The sequence below is a fragment of the Maylandia zebra genome, linkage group LG23 (assembly GCF_041146795.1).
Source record: "Maylandia zebra isolate NMK-2024a linkage group LG23, Mzebra_GT3a, whole genome shotgun sequence".
NCBI lineage: Eukaryota > Metazoa > Chordata > Actinopteri > Cichliformes > Cichlidae > Maylandia > Maylandia zebra.
In genome coordinates, this window is record NC_135188.1 from 6,075,267 (window position 1) to 6,097,110 (window position 21,844).

At 42.7% G+C, this 21,844-nt stretch overlaps 1 long non-coding RNA gene across 4 annotated transcripts in view; it reads right to left on the bottom strand.

Annotated features, from left to right (window-relative positions):
* LOC101485746 (uncharacterized) overlaps positions 1–21,844 on the bottom strand; it is a 41,762-nt gene that overhangs the window by 11,954 nt on the left and 7,964 nt on the right. For 2 of the 4 annotated variants that reach the window (XR_191285.4, XR_013095589.1), the window contains 2 exons: positions 15,191–15,366; positions 642–2,132 (listed from right to left, as the gene is read on the bottom strand). This is a non-coding gene — a long non-coding RNA (uncharacterized LOC101485746). Of the gene's footprint in view, positions 1–641; positions 2,133–15,190; positions 15,367–19,939; positions 20,026–20,498; positions 20,763–21,844 lie in introns of those variants that run through there. The other 2 variants (XR_013095590.1, XR_013095591.1) reach the window with 2 other exon arrangements.

Below are 21,844 nucleotides of genomic sequence, written 5' to 3' on the forward strand. Positions count from 1 at the left end.
ATAAGGTGAGCTTAAAGAGAAGTAAAGAGCAGAGCAACTACAGGCAACATTCATTTGCTAATTGTTCCTGCTGTGTATTCAATCAGCAACCGCACAGGGTTGTGTTTCTTTTTATTCCGTCTACGCTACCACCATTATTTACAACCGATGGGGAGGGGTTAAGTATCAAGCGCATGCAAAGGCAATTACAAGATATTTGCATAGCCGTTAACAATTAGAGGGCAGATGGCAAACAGCGGGCATTAAAAAGAGAGTGAGCGCCATCTTGGCTGAGGGAGACAGCTGGCAGACAGGAATCGGCCATTTTGTAATCGCTGCCAGGCTGAGATGTAGAGAGGCGCCAGTTTCTCTGTGTGTGCCAGGAGATTGGCAGGCGAGGGGGAATTGTGCTTTAATGCCCTGCCTGGTACAGTCAACAACAACGAGCTACTCCAACAGTCGGTGACAGTGTGATCACAGCGCAGACTGTGGAGATCATCTACAACACAACATGTTCTGAGTTCACTTGAAAAACACACGTGGTCCTCCGAGCAGAGATGGTATCTTATGCTATCTTTTAGTTTAGTTCAATATGGTTATCACACTAACAGAGTGGCTTGTGTTAATAAAAATGAAGAACGAAACCGTGACATTGTACTCACCAGGAAATAAGAATCCCATCGTAATCACCGCACATTTGCATTCTTGGGAAACTCTCCACCTGTCCTTTAGTGTCATTCCAGCCCTCAGACATGTACAGTATCTTTTTGTATCGTGACACTCACTATCGCTGGATAAAAATTCGACTTGTTTCTCCCCTCTTTTGTACAAAGGTCTGCACATTCACGCTGATGTCAAACCAGCTTTTCATTTGTGATTATTTTGGCAATTTAGCTTAAACATCTGAATAGTGAGTGTCTGTGTGGGGAAGGACTTTTGCGTACGTGGAGGAGACAAAAAGTCAGATGAAAACGAAGGCAGACGATTGAGGGCATGGCACTTTTAAAACTACTGTCTTTTTCATCTCTCATTCAATTAGCAGCCATTCACTTGTGCTGCCATGGGATCCCTGCTGCACAGCGGTAAGTGGACTTCAGGTGCTATTTCCCCACACATAGTGAGAGAGAGGTATGAAAGCCCAGGCCCGCCTTCCTCTCTTCCACCTTATAGATCAATACTGCACTGCCATATCCTCTTATGGGAGCTGCTGTAGTGAGGGTAAGAAAATCTAAGACGAAAAGACAGGTTGTGTCTGATATAGCGGATGAGAGAAAAAGTTCAAATTGTCCTTTCATCCTGGCTCATGAGATCTTAGGAATATTGTGCTGGGAAGTGGGACTGAGCAGGTTGCTCAGACAGATCCTTATTCAAACGGTTAAGATGGAATGAGTAATAAGAGGGAGGCAGGTGGAAGAAAAGAGACCTTCGACGTCCTGTCTCATTCTTCTTCTCTGCCTCTCCTGCTGTCTCCACGTCTCTCTGACAAAGTTTTATGAAGTGGTGTTGGACCAAGTAAAAACCCTCCAGCTGAACCACACACAAAGACTGCTTCTCTGTCTCTTCCCTTTCCCTTTTCTCTGTTTCACACACACACATGTGCGTGCACTGACACACACACACAGCGTGTGGGGCACTTCCAAGGTTAGGGCCCTGGCCCTAGATGGTGGTGGGACTGCTGGAGAAAGATAGAAAGAGAGATGGAAAGAGGAGCTGGGAGCAGTGGTGGTTGGTCCCTGGGCTCCGAGGCCTGCAGGCGGTGCTGGGCAACCTCTGCTAGCCTCTCTCCTCTGTATTGATTTCTGCTACTCCGCGCTGCTCCACTCTGCCGAGGAGGCTCGTAGCCGGCGGGAATGAGAGCTCGGCTCACCCGCCTCACCTGCCTCTCTCCTGGTTTGGCTGGCCTAGCCTGCCCACTCTGCCGCAGCTTTGGCTGGCCCCTGCTGGTTCACCGGGACCCCTGTATGCAGCACCGGGGCCACAGGAGGAAGGCAGCCAGAGAGCCCATGGCGATCCACAGCTGTGTTCACCTGCTCTGGGTTCACCCGCTTCGATACCACCTCCTCGAACTGCTTCTATCCTTCTCTTTTTCCATTCTTCCACCCACTCTGCTTCTCTTTTTCGTTCTCCGCTGCCTCCTCCTCCTTCTCCTCTTCCTGTTGTACACAAACAACCAGAGACAGAGATGGAGAAAAAAAACAAGTTAATCTTAACTTTTAGGATTTTACACACTCTGAATGTCAATCCTGGTCTTTGATCAGCAAGAAGTCTGGGGTGAGGATTCTGGCATCCTCACTCAGCTGGTAATATGAACCTGCTAACCTCAGAGAGCAGAAACTGCGGGGATTTGAGGCCTGAGAGTTAAGTGTGTCAGGCAGTGAGATACTGCCTGCCAAAGGTACTCTCAGCTATTAGATTCTGATGTGCTGCAGATAGCAAAATATAGCAAGAGTGGGCCCATTATAAAAATCACTCCTGCGTCAATAGAATACATAAAAAATATTTACGGGAAAAGTTTGTCTTTAACAGCTATGCTTTTTTTCCGCTCCTTTGGCAGAACAGGCTTGCGAAATGTAATATTTATTTGCCCTTAATGATTATAAATAACAAAAGTAATGTTAAACCTGACAGGATATTTCACCACCTTGTGGCACAGTTAGTGTGAAGGAATGGGAATGTTTTGGCCAGACCAGTGGTGCTCTATAGAAACCTTGCCAAACAAAACATCTCAGCTTTTGTATCATCCAGAATTATTTAAATTGGTTGAGCGGCCCTCTTCTTATGATAATAGCAGTTGGGGGGAGACATTTCTTTGAGGATCCATGGTCCTATTGTGTTCCACAACAGAAAAAGAGCTATGGCCAAATTCAACCCCCACTACCTCACATTGCAACATGCTGCCAGAACCACACAATCTGCAAAATACTCTTGCAAGAGTCACTACAGCCCTTCTTTTCACCTCTCTTAGCCCCTCTGCAGTTCTAAAAACCAGACTAAAACCCATGGGCTGACTGCCAGTGGAATAGAGAAGTAAAGTGCTGAGGTTTAGAGTCAGTGGGCCGGCAAGGCTTTGGAAGTTAGAGCTGTCTGTTAAGGAAAGAGCGAAGGGGGTGCAAGAGTGGCGTGAGAGGGGGGCTACACTGTTGGGACAAGAGAGCCAAGTTTGGGGGGGCAGGCGAGTTGAGTTCGGGGACATGGATGGGGACCCGGGGTGCGGTGTATGTCTCAGACACAATAATACTATTCATTGGGCTCAGACATGGGTGTTAACTCCCCTCTGACAGAGCACAATGGGACTCGGCGGCATTCAGGCAGCCTTGGTGATATTGTTAGTTCAGGGTTGCATTCTCCCTGCCGCAGGATAGAGCCCCTGCATTGTACCCGTCCAGGCAGGATGGATGGAGGGAGGTTTGAGAGGTGAAAGGCAAAGAAAGAGAGAACAGTATGTCTGTCTATCTGTCAGTGCTGAAGGAAAGAGGGCAGGGGTTGGAGAAGGTGGGGAAGGCTGATGGAGGTAGTGGGGTTGGTGGGGGGCGATGCGTTTTGCCTTGCGGCACAGGACTTGTTTGTTTCAGGGGGAAATGAATAAAAAGGAGAAACTGAGGCTAAAAGAGACTGTGCAATAAATATTACTCAAGCAGCCAAGTGCAGGGCTAAAGAGACATTAAAGGGGATGGGGACCTAGATGGATTGCATGGTGGCATTTTTATGGAAAGAAAAATTGAGGTTTGCATGGTGCTTCAGAGTTTAGATGCATTTCGTATGTTTGAAGAAATGGAAATGACCAAAATTAGGCAAAAGCTGTTGCTCTTGCGACTCAGATTCGATTATTTAACTACAGAAAGACCAGTAGGATAGGATAGAGAGACAGGTTAGCATCAAGTTTGCCTCCAAAATAAGTTAAAAATGTTAAGTAATTTCCCCATAATAACAGCTTAAGAAAAGAAATACACATTTTCATCCACTCTCAGATATTAGGAGTTAAGAAAATTTATAAGAGTATTAATCCTTGGTGTCAATCAATAAAAACTGCTCTTTCATGTCTTAACATTAAAGTTGTTTTAACAGGTTTCCAACTTCTGATTGGACACAATCAAAATCTTTACTGTTGTTTGATGTTCTAAATGATTAACTGAGAAAGACAGACATTACCAGATGAATTGAATATGAAAATTCTTGTCTGTTTCAGAGTATTTTCTGCTTTTTCATATAAATTCATTACTCTGATTAAAATTAACTGAAGGCTGTGTTGCCACATGGGCTCGTTGAGCAGCAGGAGTGGGATAAATACTTTACTGGCTTCCTCTTGATATGTAATCAATACACCGGTGCCAAATATAACAAATAAAAAAACAACAACATGCAGGTATCCAAAACTGATTCCCATGACAATTTGACTCATCAGACCCACTACTGCAGGTTTCTTGCAAAATTGTTGTATCATGTTAACTTTAAATATCATACCACGAGTTACTCTGAGATTCTCATCCTTACTGAGAATTTCAAATATTTTATGAAGGTAGTGCACAGGTAAATTGTACTTCTATATTGCCATTTCAACCTAACTGAGCACTTAAAGTACTTTTTACTACAAGCCTCATTCACCCGTTCACACACTATCATACAGCGCTTTATTCCATGCCTTTATAAAGGCAATTGTCATGCACACCATCAGGAGGAATTTGGAGGAATTTGGTATGTCAAGGATCCCCAACCTCCTAATCAGAAGGTCATCAGCTCTACCTCATCAGCCGTTCCAACACAGGTGAGGCGTAGTAAAAAAAAGGAGGCGAGGATGCAAATGTGAAAGGTTACAGTATGAATGTTTTCACACACATATCTAATCACTTACCAGACATGATAGCACGCAACCCACAATTGGACACACGCACTTTCACATACACCTGCTCTCAGAGTATCACTGCTCCTTCTGCACAGAACAACCTGCTCTCATGAACAGTACTTTGTTTGTTTCCCCTCTGGTAAACTCTGACCAACCGTTCCCATAGCAACCCTAGCTACTTGTTCCCTGTGTGAATGTGTGCGTGTGTGTGTGTGTGTTAAAGAGAAAAGAGAAGAAGAGAGCGAAGTATGTGGGGTTGTGTAGAGGTTTAGAGTAGAACTCTGTGGTTTTACAGCAGATGTGTCCGTGTAGAATATATGGATTAAAGGGTCCCTATAATGTACCCCTACAATAAATACTCTCCTCCCGAAAGAACATGATATATGAATTATCTACACTTAACTGTAGATATCATCATACATACACACAAATCCTTGCCATGGTGATCTGCATTCAGTCTCAGCAGCCAAACCAGCGAAGAGCCAGCGGTATGATGCTGGTTTGTCAGGATGGCAGGGGGAGGCCAGGGCATGGCACTCATCAGGGGGCTAATGCCCTTTGGGGGTGGCTGAGGTAGTAAGGGTAGTGCCCTTTGTCCCTGGAGGAGGATTACACTGGTCAACCAGCACAGACAATACACCCCCTTCCTGGGATGGGAGGACCAACCCGCTCTCTACCAATGATAGGGGCAGTCAACTGATCTCTAACTTAATTAAGGATAGACGAGGGTAAGAGAAGAGGAGAAGGGGTGATATGGAAGACACAGGGAGAGAGACTGAGAAGATATAGAGGCAGGGATGATAAAAGGGTGGATAAAGAAGGCAAAAAGAGAAGAAACGAAAGAGACACAATGGGCACAGGGACACACTAAAATAAGAGGAGGCATGGAGTTAAAAAGAGAGCAATGGGAAGCGAGGCGGGGGTGTGGGGTGGCTTCTCTAGCACAGGATTAGGGGAGAGAAGATGAAAGGATCAGGTCTAACAGAGGACAGGAAAAAGGCCAGGAGAGATGGCCAGGAGGAGGGAGACCAGAGACTTAAATTCCAAGAAGGGAAATCAAGAAAAAGAGGGTAAAAGAAAAAAGGAAGAGAGTTCAGATGACCTGGAGGCACTGCTGGAGGAGGTACCAAAGCCTTTTTTATAACAGGTGCACAAAGTGACAACTCCCTCTCTGTCCACTATTTATGCCACAGCACACACGTCCATTCAAATCCAATGACAAATGCAGCAGATAATTCTATTACCGAGGAGTTTAATGGAGGATATTTAGGGGACAGTTAGCGGGCCCAGGTAGCATAGCTTAGCCCCACTGCAGACAGATATGGCTCTGCAACACTTAACAACAGGGATTTGGCAGCACTGTTGATTGAACATGCCAAATCCCATTTGTCAGAGGGCTGTGCGCGTTTGTATCGACACTCTGTAACCTTGTGGCTACGCAAAAGGAGACCTAAGTGTACGTGTGTGCGGGAGTGTGTGCTTCCCTGGCGGGTGGGCAGGTAGGTGTGTGGCATGGTTTAGCTGGATAGGTGTGCTGGTTTTAGCTTCCCTCCACCCTGCATCTGTGTTTCTCTGCTTCCTTCTATCTTTACATCTCCATCCACCTCAATTCCCCCTCTTCGCAAAATAGGGTGACAAGAAGGAGATAGAGAGGCTTTCTCAACACTTCTTTTCTTGCTTTTCCCTCCTTCCCATCCTCCCCCTCTTCCCCTGATTCCTTCCATCCCCTATGGTAGAGCTGCCAGACAGGAGTGCTCAGCAGCTCTCCGAGCATTATTGATCCTGAGAGCAAGCCGGCTGGGGAGTTGGTCTCTCTCTCTCTCTCTCTCTCTCTCTCTCTCTCTCTCTCTCTCTCTCCTCCCTCCATCACAGCCTCATCCCCCAACACAGCTCACAACTTTTTCCTCCCACCCTCCCTCACTCCCTTCCTGCCTCTACTTCATTTATCAAGGTTAAAGAACTCTTATAAAAAAGGGAAGAGGGGGTCGCCTGGATGTTATCTGACTTCATGAAAGAAATCCCCTCAGGCCACTCCACTAGAGGAGGATGCTCTTCGCTAGACCCAACCCTGCACATCCACACACACACATAGATACACAAAAAAACTCAGTGGCACCAAGCAGCGGCCCACTCATAGCCAGTCAGAAATAGAAAGCAGAAGCATGTCCAGTTTGGTACACAGCAACACGACAATCAGGAATAGAAAGGAAGGAGACAGATGGGCAACAGTAGAGGAAAATAAATACAGTCATTGCCACCCAACAAGGTCAAGTTCACTTTTTAGAGTTTTTAAGTTGTGACTGTCGATTTTGATTATCACCCAATTCATTACAAATATTTTAGATTTTGGGTCACCAGGTTAAGTGGTAGACAAATCTTTTCACTAAAGTTTCAGTAACGTTTATGAAAAACCCACAATGTAGTAGGGTGGGCCCCAACAAGATGGATTTACAAGATAAGTTCATTAGGTTAAGATTAAGAAGGTGATTGTAAGAAAATTCAAAGTTGTTATGTTGTATTCAATCAGGGGGTATGAAATATATTGTATGGCGATGTGGGCCAGACCAGTAAAATCACATAAAAGAAATCCAACATTTTCCCTATAAGTAGAAAAACATTTAGAAAACTTTCACATTCGGTGAACTAGCCACTATTTTCTACAATTTACAGAACACACGATAAGCCTGAGATATGCGAATCATTTGTGCAACTTCAGCAGTATTTCAGCATACTGTAATAGTAAGTGCATTATAATTTCCATGTGTTTGAAGTGGACCCGCAAAATCATGAAACCTTCGCTGTGGAGCTAGACAGAAATTTTATATTACTTCTTTGTGATCCAACTTGGTCGAGATCTGCAAATGCTCAGAACTTTTCATACGTTTCCACTTGTGCTTACCATCCTCACGCCAGGAATAGTAGTGAATTTGACTGAAAAAATCTGAATTCTGTGCAGTTTCTACACTTTGCAAGCCCATCCACTGCTCTGTATGACATATGGAACCTCTGTATTGGATGTTTGCAGTTGTTGTTGGTGTAGAGGGATCTAGATTAGTTAGAAAAATTATTTATTAGCAGTAACCCCCATGAGTTAAAGCAATTATATATTATATATATTATATAATATATATATAATATATATTATATAATATATATATAATATATATTAAAAAAAGACCTTTCAGTGTGTTGTTAGAACATTCAGCAATAAACACAGGACATTTTATGTTTTATTTTAACTTAAATACACATCAGAAGAACAACTTCCCAACTTCCCATATCCAGAAATGGGATCATCATCAAGTGCATGGTTTGAAGGCTATGTCATACTGGCATCTAAATCTCCTCCTCTTAGTTAATGGTACTATGCCTGTTTAAGCTGACAACCATTACCCAACAATTAAAAGCAACAGTGTTAAAGAATTTTGTGAAACTGTCAACAAAAACAGGCGTCTCAATTTTACTAGTTTGGCTGAAATAATTAATTACCCCAAACTATTTTTAGTTTTTGGATAATTAAACTGACTGATTTTATTTTGTGTGTCCATGAGGTTTGTGTGTCTACTTAGGACCCACACATACTTTGTCTGAAGGCCTTTTTCTTTTTACCCCTTGGATTTTGCTGATTCCATTTTTTTTTTTTTTTGAGGAAAGTATCTGCAGATCATTTATGAAGACTGTCTAGAAGTTCAGCCCTCTTTTTTCTATTTATTGGCATACAACCGTACGTAAAGCCTCAGTAAATTATTTATGATAATATCTAATTAAAGCATTATTATTAAAAGGTGTTATGAAATGTGCACAACTGATCTGTACACAGATGCAAAGCAGGATAGCTAGTTTTCACACAGCCACAAGACCTGTGCGTTTAGAGCCCAGTAATCCATCAGTAGAGTACATACAGTTTCTATATTTCCAGCCTTTAAGAGACTGTAGATGCTATTGTCCCTGTTTGTAAAAGGACTAGAAATGGCTCTACATGTGGAGTACATCCTGTCTTCCATTGTTACTGCTTTCAGTCTCCCCTATAAAGACCTGCCTGCACTCCAGGCTACAACAGCCAGGCAAATACAGACAGCAGCGCATTACAGAGCCATACCTTCCCCTCCCTTTGTGCACGGTAATTGCCACAATGCATCTTCTCGTCCAGCTAATTAAGTGAGTCTTCCCCATTGTCTCCCAATACTATCACCTCTTCACACAGCCAGGAAGAGAAAGGGAGAGCGAGAGTAGGAGAAAGACAGAGATGGGAAACGTATTAAAGCAATAGATGGAAGGAGCAAAGAGGTAGAAGAAATACAAACGCAGAAGACCAAACAGAAAGGGGATGAATGACAAAGGCATGCATCTGTGTCCCAGTAAATGTTTACCGGTTGAAAAAGGTGCCTGTTGTCTGTGTCTGCTGGTGGGCTGTAAATATCACATTAATGCTGTCAGATGAAAATCTCCATTCTCTATAAAGCCAATTCAGGAATCAAGAAAAATAACATTATTCCATTATTTAGACTGACAGTAATGCAGCAATGAGTTTTCTAAGCTGTTTATATGAACCTTAAAAACTAAAACTAGTGTTTCAGTTCCTTGGCTGATAGCACAGTGAATAAATGACAACATCACAGCTGAACGTCCCTCAAATAAAAGATCTTGCTTCAGTTGGCTAGTCGAGCTTCAGATTGCAGATTGCGAGTCTCTAAAGGGCTATTTTCACATTTTGATGAGGAAAGTTTCTTTAAGCTCAGCATAAATCTGAGTTAACAGTGACCATGTACCGATTTGAGAGGCAAACCACGATGTAACCTACAATGACGTAATGTGGAAATCCAGGACAAAGAGAAGTGCAAGACACAAAGGGCTTCTTTAGTACATCCATACTAATTCATCTTCATTTTGAAACTTTGCTAAGTTTACATCAGCATTTCAGACCTCTAAAACAGAGATATTTGTAACTGCTGCTGACCTGGTTTTAGTTTTAAAAACAACATTTTAGTTCATATATGCAGGAATAGACACACATGTTCACGTCCTAATTGGGTCTAATCGGTCACAAAAATGAGGCCAAAACATTGCAGCTAGGCTTAGTGATCTCATTATTCTTGTGTGGTTTCCATTGCAATGGCTTCCTTTAGTAATGCACAATGTGCCCCTTTAATATATTGCCACATATAAATCTTTATGTATGTTTTCCCTCATTGCCTTATATTTGTGTGTCACTTTCAATAACAAAATCTCCAAAAATATTTGCAGTCTGACTTTTTTTCCATTGCTGTTCATCCTCAGTTATATTTTTGCCATGTAACTAACACTCTGCTTCATGTTTACGCCAACATTTATAAGTAAATAGTCATGTTGTAAGTAAATAGGCATGTCAGGAAAAAGGCAGATTATTTCTGATACTATGCTAAAATGCTTTTCTTGATCGAGGCTGTGTTTAAAGCTCCCTGCTGAAATAAATACATACTAGTGTGGATATAGCCTCGGGAAAGTTAACTGCATGTGTCCAGCAGTTAAACCTCTGCAATAAGATATATTTGTCTAGTCCGGATTCAGAATTTTAGAAGTTCTAAATGTGATCAGGGAATTCACTGTAATAAAATTCAGCTTTTATAAAAACAACAAAAAAACCTGACCTGACCTCATTTGCATTTCTTTTTTTTTTTTTTAAACTGCCTACACAAACTAAACTGGAGAAGGTCTACAAGTGCACTTCCCTTCCCACATTTCTAAAAATCAGAAGGAAATATTATTAAAAGAACTTGAATTTGATCAAACTCATTTAGTGATTCGGCTCGGTAATCAACACTTGTGTAATGTAATTCTCAACATGCTAGAACAACATGTTTTATGCTTAAGCTGTCACGTTGCCTTGAATCCTCTACATCTGTGCACAATTGTGAATGTACTTGATAGAATTCATAATAACAAAAAAGGTGCTTTTCGATCCTTTTCTTCTTCACATCCTCTCTCTTCAAGCCCTTTGTGAGAATAACACTGAGGAGTTTGGACTCCAGAATGAATTAGTAGAAGACACAGATGAACAGATTCATCTAAATTCCACTTTGCTTTAGAGTTTCTAGGAGAACCCCCCGACACCCCCACCCTTAAACACACACATAGAGACACACACTTGCTCCATGCTCAAGTCCACTAACTGACCTCTTAGGGCAGACACTGTCTTCCCAACACATCAACCTCCCCACCTCTCCTCCCTAAAAAAAACCCCCCACCAATCCTGAACCCCTCCTTGAACCTCTCGCACCACCATCACCCCTCCGACCCTGAATGCTTTCCCTTCCCACACTTAAGTTCCTGTCGAGGCCCTGATAGACATACAGACACACCGGGTGACATCATGGTTGAGAGAGAAAGACAGACAGAAGAAGGGGACTGCCTGCCTGTCTGCCCCCAGCACCCACACAATACAGAAGGGCATCTGGCACTGGGTTGTGGTGGTGGGGTATGTTTTTTTAAAAGGGGGGGGGGGGGGGTCTGTCAGGACAAAGAATTTAGATCCCCTTCCCTGGAATACAATTATAGTTTGTAAATGGCGGCCGAGACGTAAACATGTGAGAAGAAAGGGGCTGCAGTGTGGTGGTCGGTATGAGAGTGAACACACTAAAACAAAAATGCATTTTTAGCTATTCGAGGAGGACTTTGGGAATTTCATGAGCATGTAAGCCTGAACTGAGAGACAGAAAAAGAACAAAATCAACATGCAGGAATTTAAAAAAAAGTCACAAATCTTTGTAGTGTTGTAGTGTAGTGTTTTCTGTTAGAAAAAAACCCTATAAACCAGAGGATCACAAATGCGGTGGTGGCATCTGCACATGTGCGTTTGTGGACGCACTCGCACTTTGTTAATTTGCAAGATGAAACAATGGTTCCAGCGGGATAGAAAACAGTGTCATAATACTCTCTCCTGGCCCCCACCTCTGTCGCCGTCTGAGAGGCTGCCTACTTGCTGTGTGCATACAAGTGTGTGTCTGTCTGTGTGCATACATAAAATAAATGAGCTGTGCGTATGCATTGTGAGAGTCCGCAGGCCCAGTGTATATATTAAAAATGTGACTTGACCCTGGCAGGCTGAAGCAGGGTTTCTGCGTCGTACTGGGCGTGGGAAAAAGGGGAGACCTCTTTTCACAGCTGCTTCGGCCGTTGCATTGAACCAATGGAGGCCCCCCGCCACCCTCAGCCTGCCTCCGCCACTAATGCCCCCCCCCTCCCCTTTCCTATTCACTCTGCCTTTCAGTGGACCCCTGTCCCTCCCTTCTGCGCTCTGTTCGTCACCCTGCTGCACCCCACCACCCTCGCCACCACCAATCTTTAATACAGCCACCATTCAGCCAGTGCACATTGAGATGCCAGAGGCCTCTCTGCTTTAAGGAGGTAAAGAATAACAAATACCAATGCAAAGTGAGTAACTTGTATGGTAATTTATATTTGCTGAATGTACTACACGCACCAAACTACACAGTAAATGTACATATATGTAAACTATATGAACTCTTTAACAGTTAATATCACACATAATTTTAACATGGACAGCTTTCTCCCAGAGGCTGATTCTACTTTTAAAGTTTTTTTGTTTTTAAACCCAATTCTGTTTTCCTGACACCCATATCCTCCTCTCTCTTTTCCTTTTTCAAGCCCCTCAGCACAGACTTTAATTTCAGTTAACATACTTTAACACAACTTTAAACCTTTGTGCCAACGCACACCCAGGCAAACACACATTTGGCCCCTTTCACCACCTCCCTCCATCCAGTGTATTCACTTGAAGAGATTTATTTCCTATCAAGCCGCATAATGCAGAGGGTATAATTTAAATCAACTTTTAAGAACAGCCAAGTAGCGCGGTTTCTGCATACAAATCTAGAAAGCCTGGGAAAAATATTCCCAGCAAACAGCCGGCTGTTAGGAGCAGATTGCCAACTTTAAGAAGCCACGGGTGGGAGGTAGGTGTTTGGTTTTGCCAATAAAGATAACCTATTACAGATAAACCTCACAATCAGTCTGTTTAAACACATAATGCAGGCTTCATTTGTTTCTAACACTCTCACTAATCTGACAGTATTAACCATGCAACGGCAGGCTCAGAGCAGAATCATAAAAAACACACACCCACATGCAATTTTGTAGAAACTTTAAAAGGTCACATAATGTGCAGAATAACTCCAACAGATTCTCAGGAGCAGTCCTATCATGCTGTCTAGCTACCCTGCTGTTACACCAGGCATGTTGAGGAAATGTTGAGAAGCAGCAAGGGGGCAGCGACAGGGGAGGAGGGAGGGAGGGAGGTTGTAGCCGAGAACCTGAAAGGACTCCATCTCCCTTGGCCAACATGCCATGACGGTGTGGAGCTACAGTCCGAATTGGTTTCTCTGGGGTGGCGGAGCTGGAGAGGTGATGGCAAGATGAGCCTGAATTGGGATGGAGGAGGGGGGTGGGAGGTTTGAGCAGGAGGAGATATGACATGCTGAGGTGTCTGTGTGTGCGTTTGTTTGTGTGCATGTGTGCGTGTGTGTGCGGGTGTGTGCGGGTGTGTGCGTGTGTGTGTGTGTGTGCATGTGTGTTTACGTGTTCAAGAGAGAAACTAAGAGAAAGAGAAAGAAGGCACACCAGATCTGAGGTACTGTAAATGAGAGGATTACTGCTTCCCTCTCTTCAAGTCTTTCCATATACATGAGAGTGCTCAGCTGTGGAAGCAACACTGCAATGTGTGAAATCACACATGCTCCCACCGGCACTTGCTTATGGAACAATTGCAACTAATGCACAATGTGTATGGGAGTTTTGTGAGGGGAAAACACAGCATGAATGCACGCTGGTGCATGCTAGCTCTTAATTGCTGCTATGAATACAAAGAGGACGTGAAGAGTGTCACTTCTGGATTGATGCATTTCTGTGTCAAATTTAGCCTGTAGCTATGCCTCTACTTCTAAAGCTCATGTCCAGCCAAAGCTTGTTTGCATCGATTTATCTAGTTTGTGGATATGATATTGACTAAGTAGACCGGCAGCCCTCATCGAGTTGAAGCAAAGCAAAGGAGGTTTAAGAGGTGGTCTAACGCTATGGAGGAGGATAGCCACAGGCTGTGAAATCTCCTCTGATCTTCCCTTGTCTGATTCTCAAACGCAACCTCTTCTCTTGGGGGGCATGCTGATATAGAACTAAGCCAATGTCACAGAACGCTCATCTAACCCTGGAGGGAAATAAAAAAAAATCACTTCTTCTGTCTATCCCCAATGACGGCCCTCAATCTCTATGGAAGGGGCTTCATCTCCCTCTGCTTCCCTCTCCAGTACTGCCTCCATCACTCCGTCTACTTTGTTCTCTGCAGGAGGTTGAACATGCACGAGCTGAGCAGCGTTCTCACCCTTGATGGCCTGCTATATCAACTGTTAGGATAGGGAAGGTAATCTTGTCATGTCACTCGACACTCAGGAGGAAGTGGGGAGGGAAGTGGGTGAGTCACCTACATCTGGTTTCAGCCTTCCATCATCTGCAACATTATAAAACACATAGCTTGCAAGGTTTTGCCAACTAGGTAGCAAAGTAACTGGCAACCGAAGCCAGAAATATCTGTCAATACAGTAGGATATATACTGTGATGAGCATCTAATAGAGGGGAAAAATACAAAACAGTGAACCACACATTTTCCTTTAAAATAACCAATAACTATGCAAGAAACTGGATGGGAACATTTTTAAAAATTCTACCAGTCGGGTGAAAAAGGGTTAGCTTTTATAATAATAATAATAATAATAATAATAATAATAATAATAATAATAATAATGAAGTAAAGAAAGAAGTATTTCTTTGTGGGAGCACAGGAAAATAAAGGGTGTTATAGAGACCAAAGAAGAGCCAACTAGAAAGAGGAGGACATAGAGGGAGAGAGATGAAAAGAGAGAATTAGTGAAGTGAGGGACTTAGCCACCCTGAAAGTCTTTCCACATGAGCACACCTTATGCACACAACAGGCTAAGGCCCCCCACCTATGTATGTTTAAAGGGATAAAGAGCGTGGACACATGAATTAAAATATAGATTATACAAGTGGCCACCCCTTCTTATCTGCCAAATCCGAAGAATCTAACAAATTGGATCAGGCACTATTAAGCAGAGGGCAAGAGATGAGTGAACAAAAAGGGTGTATGTGAAGAATGAGAAGAATGTAAAGCTCACCGCTTTTCTGTGAAGACATAAACTGTCATACTCTGAAGACTTAATTCAATGTACATTATAAATGTAAAGTTTTCAAGCAAACTAGTTCATCTGTTTATGTGGAATTAATTGAGGGTAGTTTAGAACTGTTTCAAGTTCAAGTGTGTTGACAAAAACAGATTATTAGCATAGCACTGTGTGTCTCACCTCTGCACTACAGTGATGAAGCCTCATCCTGACCCAGTCAGTGACCTTTGCTCCTCGGGGCAGGAGGCTGCTGTTTCCCTTCTGACCTTCTGCTGTCCTGTAGGTCCAGGCGCAGGCCTGCTGGTGAGGTCTGTGTATTTCTGTGTGACTGCCATCACTCTGCACTGCGCAGATTCCTGCAAAAACATAAAGCGTTAAGTTGAGAGAGGGCCCACTCCTGCAGCAGGTTATGGTCATAATCTACCTGAGCCCAGGTCACAATTTAATTTCACCACCATAAACCTTTTGCCCACGCTCTCACAGAAAATATTCGAGGATTGTTACACCAATAAAAAAGCCTTTAATTTGGACCTCCTAGTAGTATCACAGCATATTTTTTCCTAAGTTTTGATTCATAAATCGAATCAAGACTATCAAACTTCTATTTTAAATTGTCAGCTACAATTAGCGCTTTGGTTCTTAATACAGCAACACTTTATTTCAAAAAACAATATTTATACCTGAACTGGAGCAGGAATATAGCAAAGCTACAAGGAAAAAGCCACCTCATTTCTAATGAATTTCATTTATGTATTTAATATAAATTAATATAAAGAAAACCTCTATTTAATACTACAGTATTAAATGTTAAGAGTAATGCAGATTACTAATACAGCTTTACCTGTTTAGAATTACAAGAAAAATTTCTTATGTTTTTCTATTGCAGTTGCCTGTAACACCAATCTCTTCAACAAACACACACACACACACACACACACACACACACACACACACACACACACACACACACACACACACACACACACACACACACACAAACGATTACACAAAATACTCAAAGATTACATCCAGTAAAATCTGACATCCTTTGCGGGTTTAAAGCCTGCATGTCAGCCTTTCAATTTTTTTCCTCTTTCCCTTGCATGGGTCAGAGGCTGTTGCTAGGCTACCAAACCCAGAATTCATAAGTTCAGAGAAGAGGTTTATATAGGCCACTGCAATTCAAGGTAAAACGATAATAGAAAGCTGATAAAGCTGGAATATGGGTTCAGACAATGTTGAATCACATAGACCACAAACACTGATTTATTTCACACTCAAAGGCAAACGTATAATGTTAATCATAATATTAACTTTTTTTTTTCCAAATCTGAAGTTTAAAAATGTAAGCAATTTTTTAAGGGAAAACGTATTATAGTAACTTGAAATAATGCTCACAATTATTCAAGAAAAGGATGTTACCTTGGTAATAGGTCTGTAAACCGAAAACAATGATGGACAATAAACAGCATGGCTGCTCTGTCCCAGAATTTTTGCCTGCCCTTATGAAACACACAGAGCTAAAACATAAAAATATTGTTGATAAATTGGAGGCTTACATTTCAGTGAGAAAGGCTATAGGCATGATAGATTTGGTTGGAAATGCATGCATTTGTGCATAAAAGAGAATTTTTTCCCCCTCTGTCTTACACAAAATACTCAGTCCTGTCTTTCTAGTCCTATTCTCTCTAGTCTCACCACAACTTTGTGCCATTTGTTAATGTTGCCATTATAATGCAGAATAAACCCAGGCATGTGAAACAATAAATGAGATTCAAATAGGCCTACAAATAGAGAAATCACAGAGACAATGGACAGTTTAATGCAGCCATGTGGCAGGTGCTTGTAGGCTAGACCTAGACTAGACTAGACTAGACTGGGCTCCATCTGGTGTTGAGGGCCTCCTCCTGATGGTGGAGAGGGCCCAGACAGACACATATTAATGTGGGAACACCGACGTCTAGCCTGCCTCTAAGTCACTCAGCAGACTGCATTTCAATCTCAAAGGCCTCTCCCCATATCCTCCATTTATTACCCCTCAGCAATGCATGAAATTCTACTACAGCTGGAAGGAAGCTGGGAGGCTGGTGCTGTTGTTATAGCACACAGATGACAGGGCGTGATGTATTATAAGTGCCTCAGCTTAATTATCGGTTAAATGAATAGAAGAGAGGAGAATTATAAAAAAAAGATTTCAGCACACATTGTCCACAAGTCGTAACTATTTTTCAAATACTGGGTTTATCAAATCACAATGCTGTGGCTTTGATTTCATTTGAAGGTCTTAATTCTTTATATAAAAATGTCTCACCTAGAAATAAGCTTGTACTGATTTCACATTGTGGATATCCTGACACCATGCAAACCTTGCATAATACCAGACTCTATTACACTAACTGAACAATAACTGCACAGCACACACTAATATTATCATAATTACAACTGCAGGGAGCTAATATTTCTAACCTTACGTGTGAATGGCACATATTTACTAATATGCACAGACAATACCGACTCGCACGTACAGCAGCATGACACCACAAAAGCACAGCTCACTGAGAAGGCACAGACATCTTCTAGCTAGGTCCATTGCTAGCACCTGCCCTGCTCTGTGACGCAGTATAAGCCAGGGCCTACCAACAGTAGCACCAGGCTCTGTTCTGCTACACACTCACACACTCTCCACGGTGCAGAGCCGCAAGCAGCCACAGATTTAGCAGCTATGGCACTGAATTGGCTTGTTTAAAATTCCATATGCTTCACACTACAGAGAACATTCTGTCACTCAGTGGCAGCTCCACTCTGACTCAGATTGAGTGGAGAATGAGCAGATAATGTGCACCCCAAAAAGCATTATGAAACAAGCCTGAAAACCAGTCTGGGTGACCCAGCTGACCCTGCCTTTCAGTGATGCTGCCTCCCAAAATCCCTCTGCTTGGCCTGCTAATCTACATCAGCAATCAAATCATGCTGTGATTTGTGAGAGGCCAGAGTGCTCAGTCATATCTACCTTTTAACAGAGAAAATACAACTTAGTGGCAATGTAGCATGCTTGTTTTTCTCACCATCAAAACCAGAATGTGCCTTTGTTTTAACTGCACAACGTTGTGCTTTCCTGGCCTCAGCACAAGCATGAGCTGTTGTTTTGAACTGTTTTCTGTGTCTGTGAAGTTTTAAAATGCTCCCGATAAGGACATCAATCATGCTAAATCCACGAATACAACATGATCCCTTTGACAAACATCTGTGTCTTCTTCCTCCACTTCATAACCTGTCACACATTACTTTGATGACCGGCTACACATCCTCCTCCTTACTCCTATAGGTATAATATATTAAGCACTCTTAATGTATCTGAAAGATGGATTATTGCCATCAGAATCAACAGAAGCACATAAAGGTGAGTGTACCTCTTAAACAGAGTACTTCTGCATGGTGTGACATGGCTCGATGACGCACCTGCATTTTGCGTTTTAAAGGTAAAATACAACAATGTGCATTAACAGATTGCTACCAATAAGAAGCTTTGATTCTTAATACAATTTTTCCAAATCCAATAGGCTACACAAACAGGCCAGCAGAGAGGGGACATGGGGGCTTCTGATAGAACACGTGACATTCAAGATCCCTCCAATCAGGTGCCTCTTCTAGCTACAGCTCGTGCTCATCTCACCTCATCTCCCCTGTTTATCGGCATCGAAATAACTACACGGTTAATGCAAAAAAACAAAAAACAAAACCTATCTAAAACACCAGTCTTAGCTACTGTAACAAGGCAAGCACGTTCCATTCAAAGAGAAAGCACCAAAGCATGAACACCACTGCCGAATCGCCCTCCTCCTCATCACTCTATGAATGGAGCCTGTCTCCGGTTGCTACTGTCACTCCACGCATCCTTCTCGAAAGAAATATAGCACCATGAATCCGTTTTTTGGAGGCCATGTTCCTCTCTGCACCGGTGCACGTCCAAGGAGATGGGATACGTTTCCCTGTGCGATGCACGGACGCTGCCGCGGGCTTCCAGTCCTCCGTGCAGGCTGCATCCATCCGCTCCGGCAGCACCCCCTTCTCGGTCCGGTTCCGGCTCGCTCTGCCGTGACGACTGCAGAATTAGTTTATACATTCGGTTCTCTAGCTTTATGATATTACATAAACTCATACAGCTAGATAACCAAAGAGAAAAACTAACCCACGTCTCTTAAAGGGGCCGCCGGAGGTGCTTGTGTTGTGGTCACATGGAGCCATTGCATTCCGCCTGCATGCATGCGCACGCCTCTCTCACTCTCTCCCCCTCTCTCTCTCGCTCCCTCTCTCTATATAATGTACACACCGAAATGCGCGCATGCACAAAGCAGGTTACAGTCAAGGTAATACCCTGTTTTATTAAGATCTTTACAGTATGGCTTGTTCAGAACAAGCCTAGCATCACCAGACAGCTCCAAACTGAAAAGGCATTAATACAGAAGCAGGACAAGTAATATTAAGAAAGGAACATGGAAGCCATAGTTTACATCCCCACAATCACCACATGTGCTTCAGAGGCAAAGCAGCAATGGCACCATACAACCTGTCTTATTTTCAACCGAGCCTATTCCTACCTCGTAGCAATCAAACTGCGGACTATTCATCATCTCCGTTCTTCAAAAACACTGCTGAACTTCCTCCTACTACAAGTCCTGAGGAGCATCTGCAGGGTGAAGTCACCCAGCTGCAGGAGGAGGATGATGATACATCCACCTGTCATCTATGGACAGGCGTAACAGGAAACCCGGCTCTATGCCCTAATATAGCATACATGTACCAACTATTAATGTCCAACTTTGGCTCCTACAGCGATAACACAACACATAAGAGACGATGCTACGTCCGCTTTTTTCCCAACAGAACTCACAAACAACCGGCTTATTGTTCTTTTAAATGCCAACTCACATCGACCCATTTCAGAGCATAGAGCACAGTTTCCTCGTTGAGTGAATTAATCCATGAATTGTTTGAAAGCAAGACAAACTTCCAAAGGCCTATATAACCTACAGCACACGAGCTTCCAGCTAAATGTCAACAACATGATCTAGTGGAACAAGTCCCGCCTCACTTGATGTTACTGTGTGTTCTGGATTATAGCATGTTGTGACAGCAGGACGAACAAGCCTTTATAATCCTTTATAATCAGCCACACATGGCTATTATACTCGAACTTGCTACTTTTCCTCGTGATAAGCGCGTCGAGCTAGAATTTAGGGGGGGGGGGAATGGATTCCAAATATAAAGGCAGGACGAAATAGTAAATCGACATCTTTAATAAGGCAGTAAGCCAGTTTTGCGGTACAAATACTTATTATTTTAATAAATTAATGGTGCCCAAGTAAATCAAAGCAAATAAGGTAAATAATTTAAATTAATTGCATTATTTTTACTTTTATTTTAATTATCATAAAATTTTAGATTAGATAGGTCACGCTGAATTGAGAATAATACACAACATACTCACAGATTCTATTTGAAAGAGCAGGTTCCATAATCGGACGCTCACACCTTGCTCAGAGGCAGCAATATTAAAATCCACTAGGCAGAAATATTCTTCCAGTCTCAGATAGGGATTGAAGCCTCCTCCTTTGGCTATGTCGACCATGTGGGATACCGACACGCGCGAAGACAAAGCCCATTTTACACAGAACATCACCATGTGCACGTAAGAAATACACGAGAAATAATGTGGGATATCAAGCAAGCCGCAGCAAAGCCCGAGGAAGAGAAAGCGAGAGTGAGGAGAAGGCGCATAGCAGTGTCAGATATGGGGAGCAGGAGGCGGAGGGCCGCTCCGGGGCCTCGGGGTCAGACTGCCAAGGGATACGCGCGAAATTAGGTATGCTCACTGGCACGCACACATGGGTTAGCATCAGAGATATGGGGTGGATAAAACGGACACACGGAGTAATGAAAGTTCAAGACAGAGTAGACACAATGTTTTCCAGAACAGCTTCCATTAAGCTTATTCGCTATAATAAACAGATACCGCCTGTGGGAGTGGTTGTTGGACCTCAATATGAAGTCCGAAGACCCTGCCAAAATCTACTAGGAGGTGATTTCCCTCAACAATGTAAGGGCTAATTATTTTCCTTTTCTATTGTCAATCTACAGATCATGTACTGTGCTTTCCTCACATCGCTAATAACAACAGCATAGCAGAAGCCTATTCCAAAATAAAAAAAGATAACCAGAAATGGAGATAGCCATGCAACAGTGTGTAACACCACCACAGTCACATGAATGCATGAATCTGCATGGGCAGCATACACCTGTCCGTGTTTAGGGACATCCCTAAATATCCTGTGCGTAAAGACAGGAAGTCTGCTCGTATGAAGAAAGATATAACAGCCTGCAGTCTGTTTTTGGATAAAAGCCCGTTAAGTTAAGCAGTATAGCGTTATTTTTTAATTACAAATCATCTTATTTTTACAGCCCTGTTCCATTTTCTATGCGTTTATTTTGATTATAACTACTAGGTTTCAGGAAATCAGCATTTAAGCTTTAGTTAATAATTTCAGTGAGGTGATTGTCTGGAGGTCAAATTAACAAAATGCAGAGAATGACTACAAAGCGTCAGTGTACGCAAAAACATAAATAGGAATACATTAGACGTAGGATTTCGTGCAATCTCAGTAAAAGCCTGTAATGTGTTAACTCGTCACTTTCAGCTAACGCTGCGTGTTTTAGATGGAGCTTCATAAAATTCACAACCGTTTATTCAAAAGTATATTCATAATAATCACCCCCTCCTCGCTCTCTCCTTATGTGTGTGTGTGTGTGTGTGTGTGTGTGTGTGTGTGTGTGTGT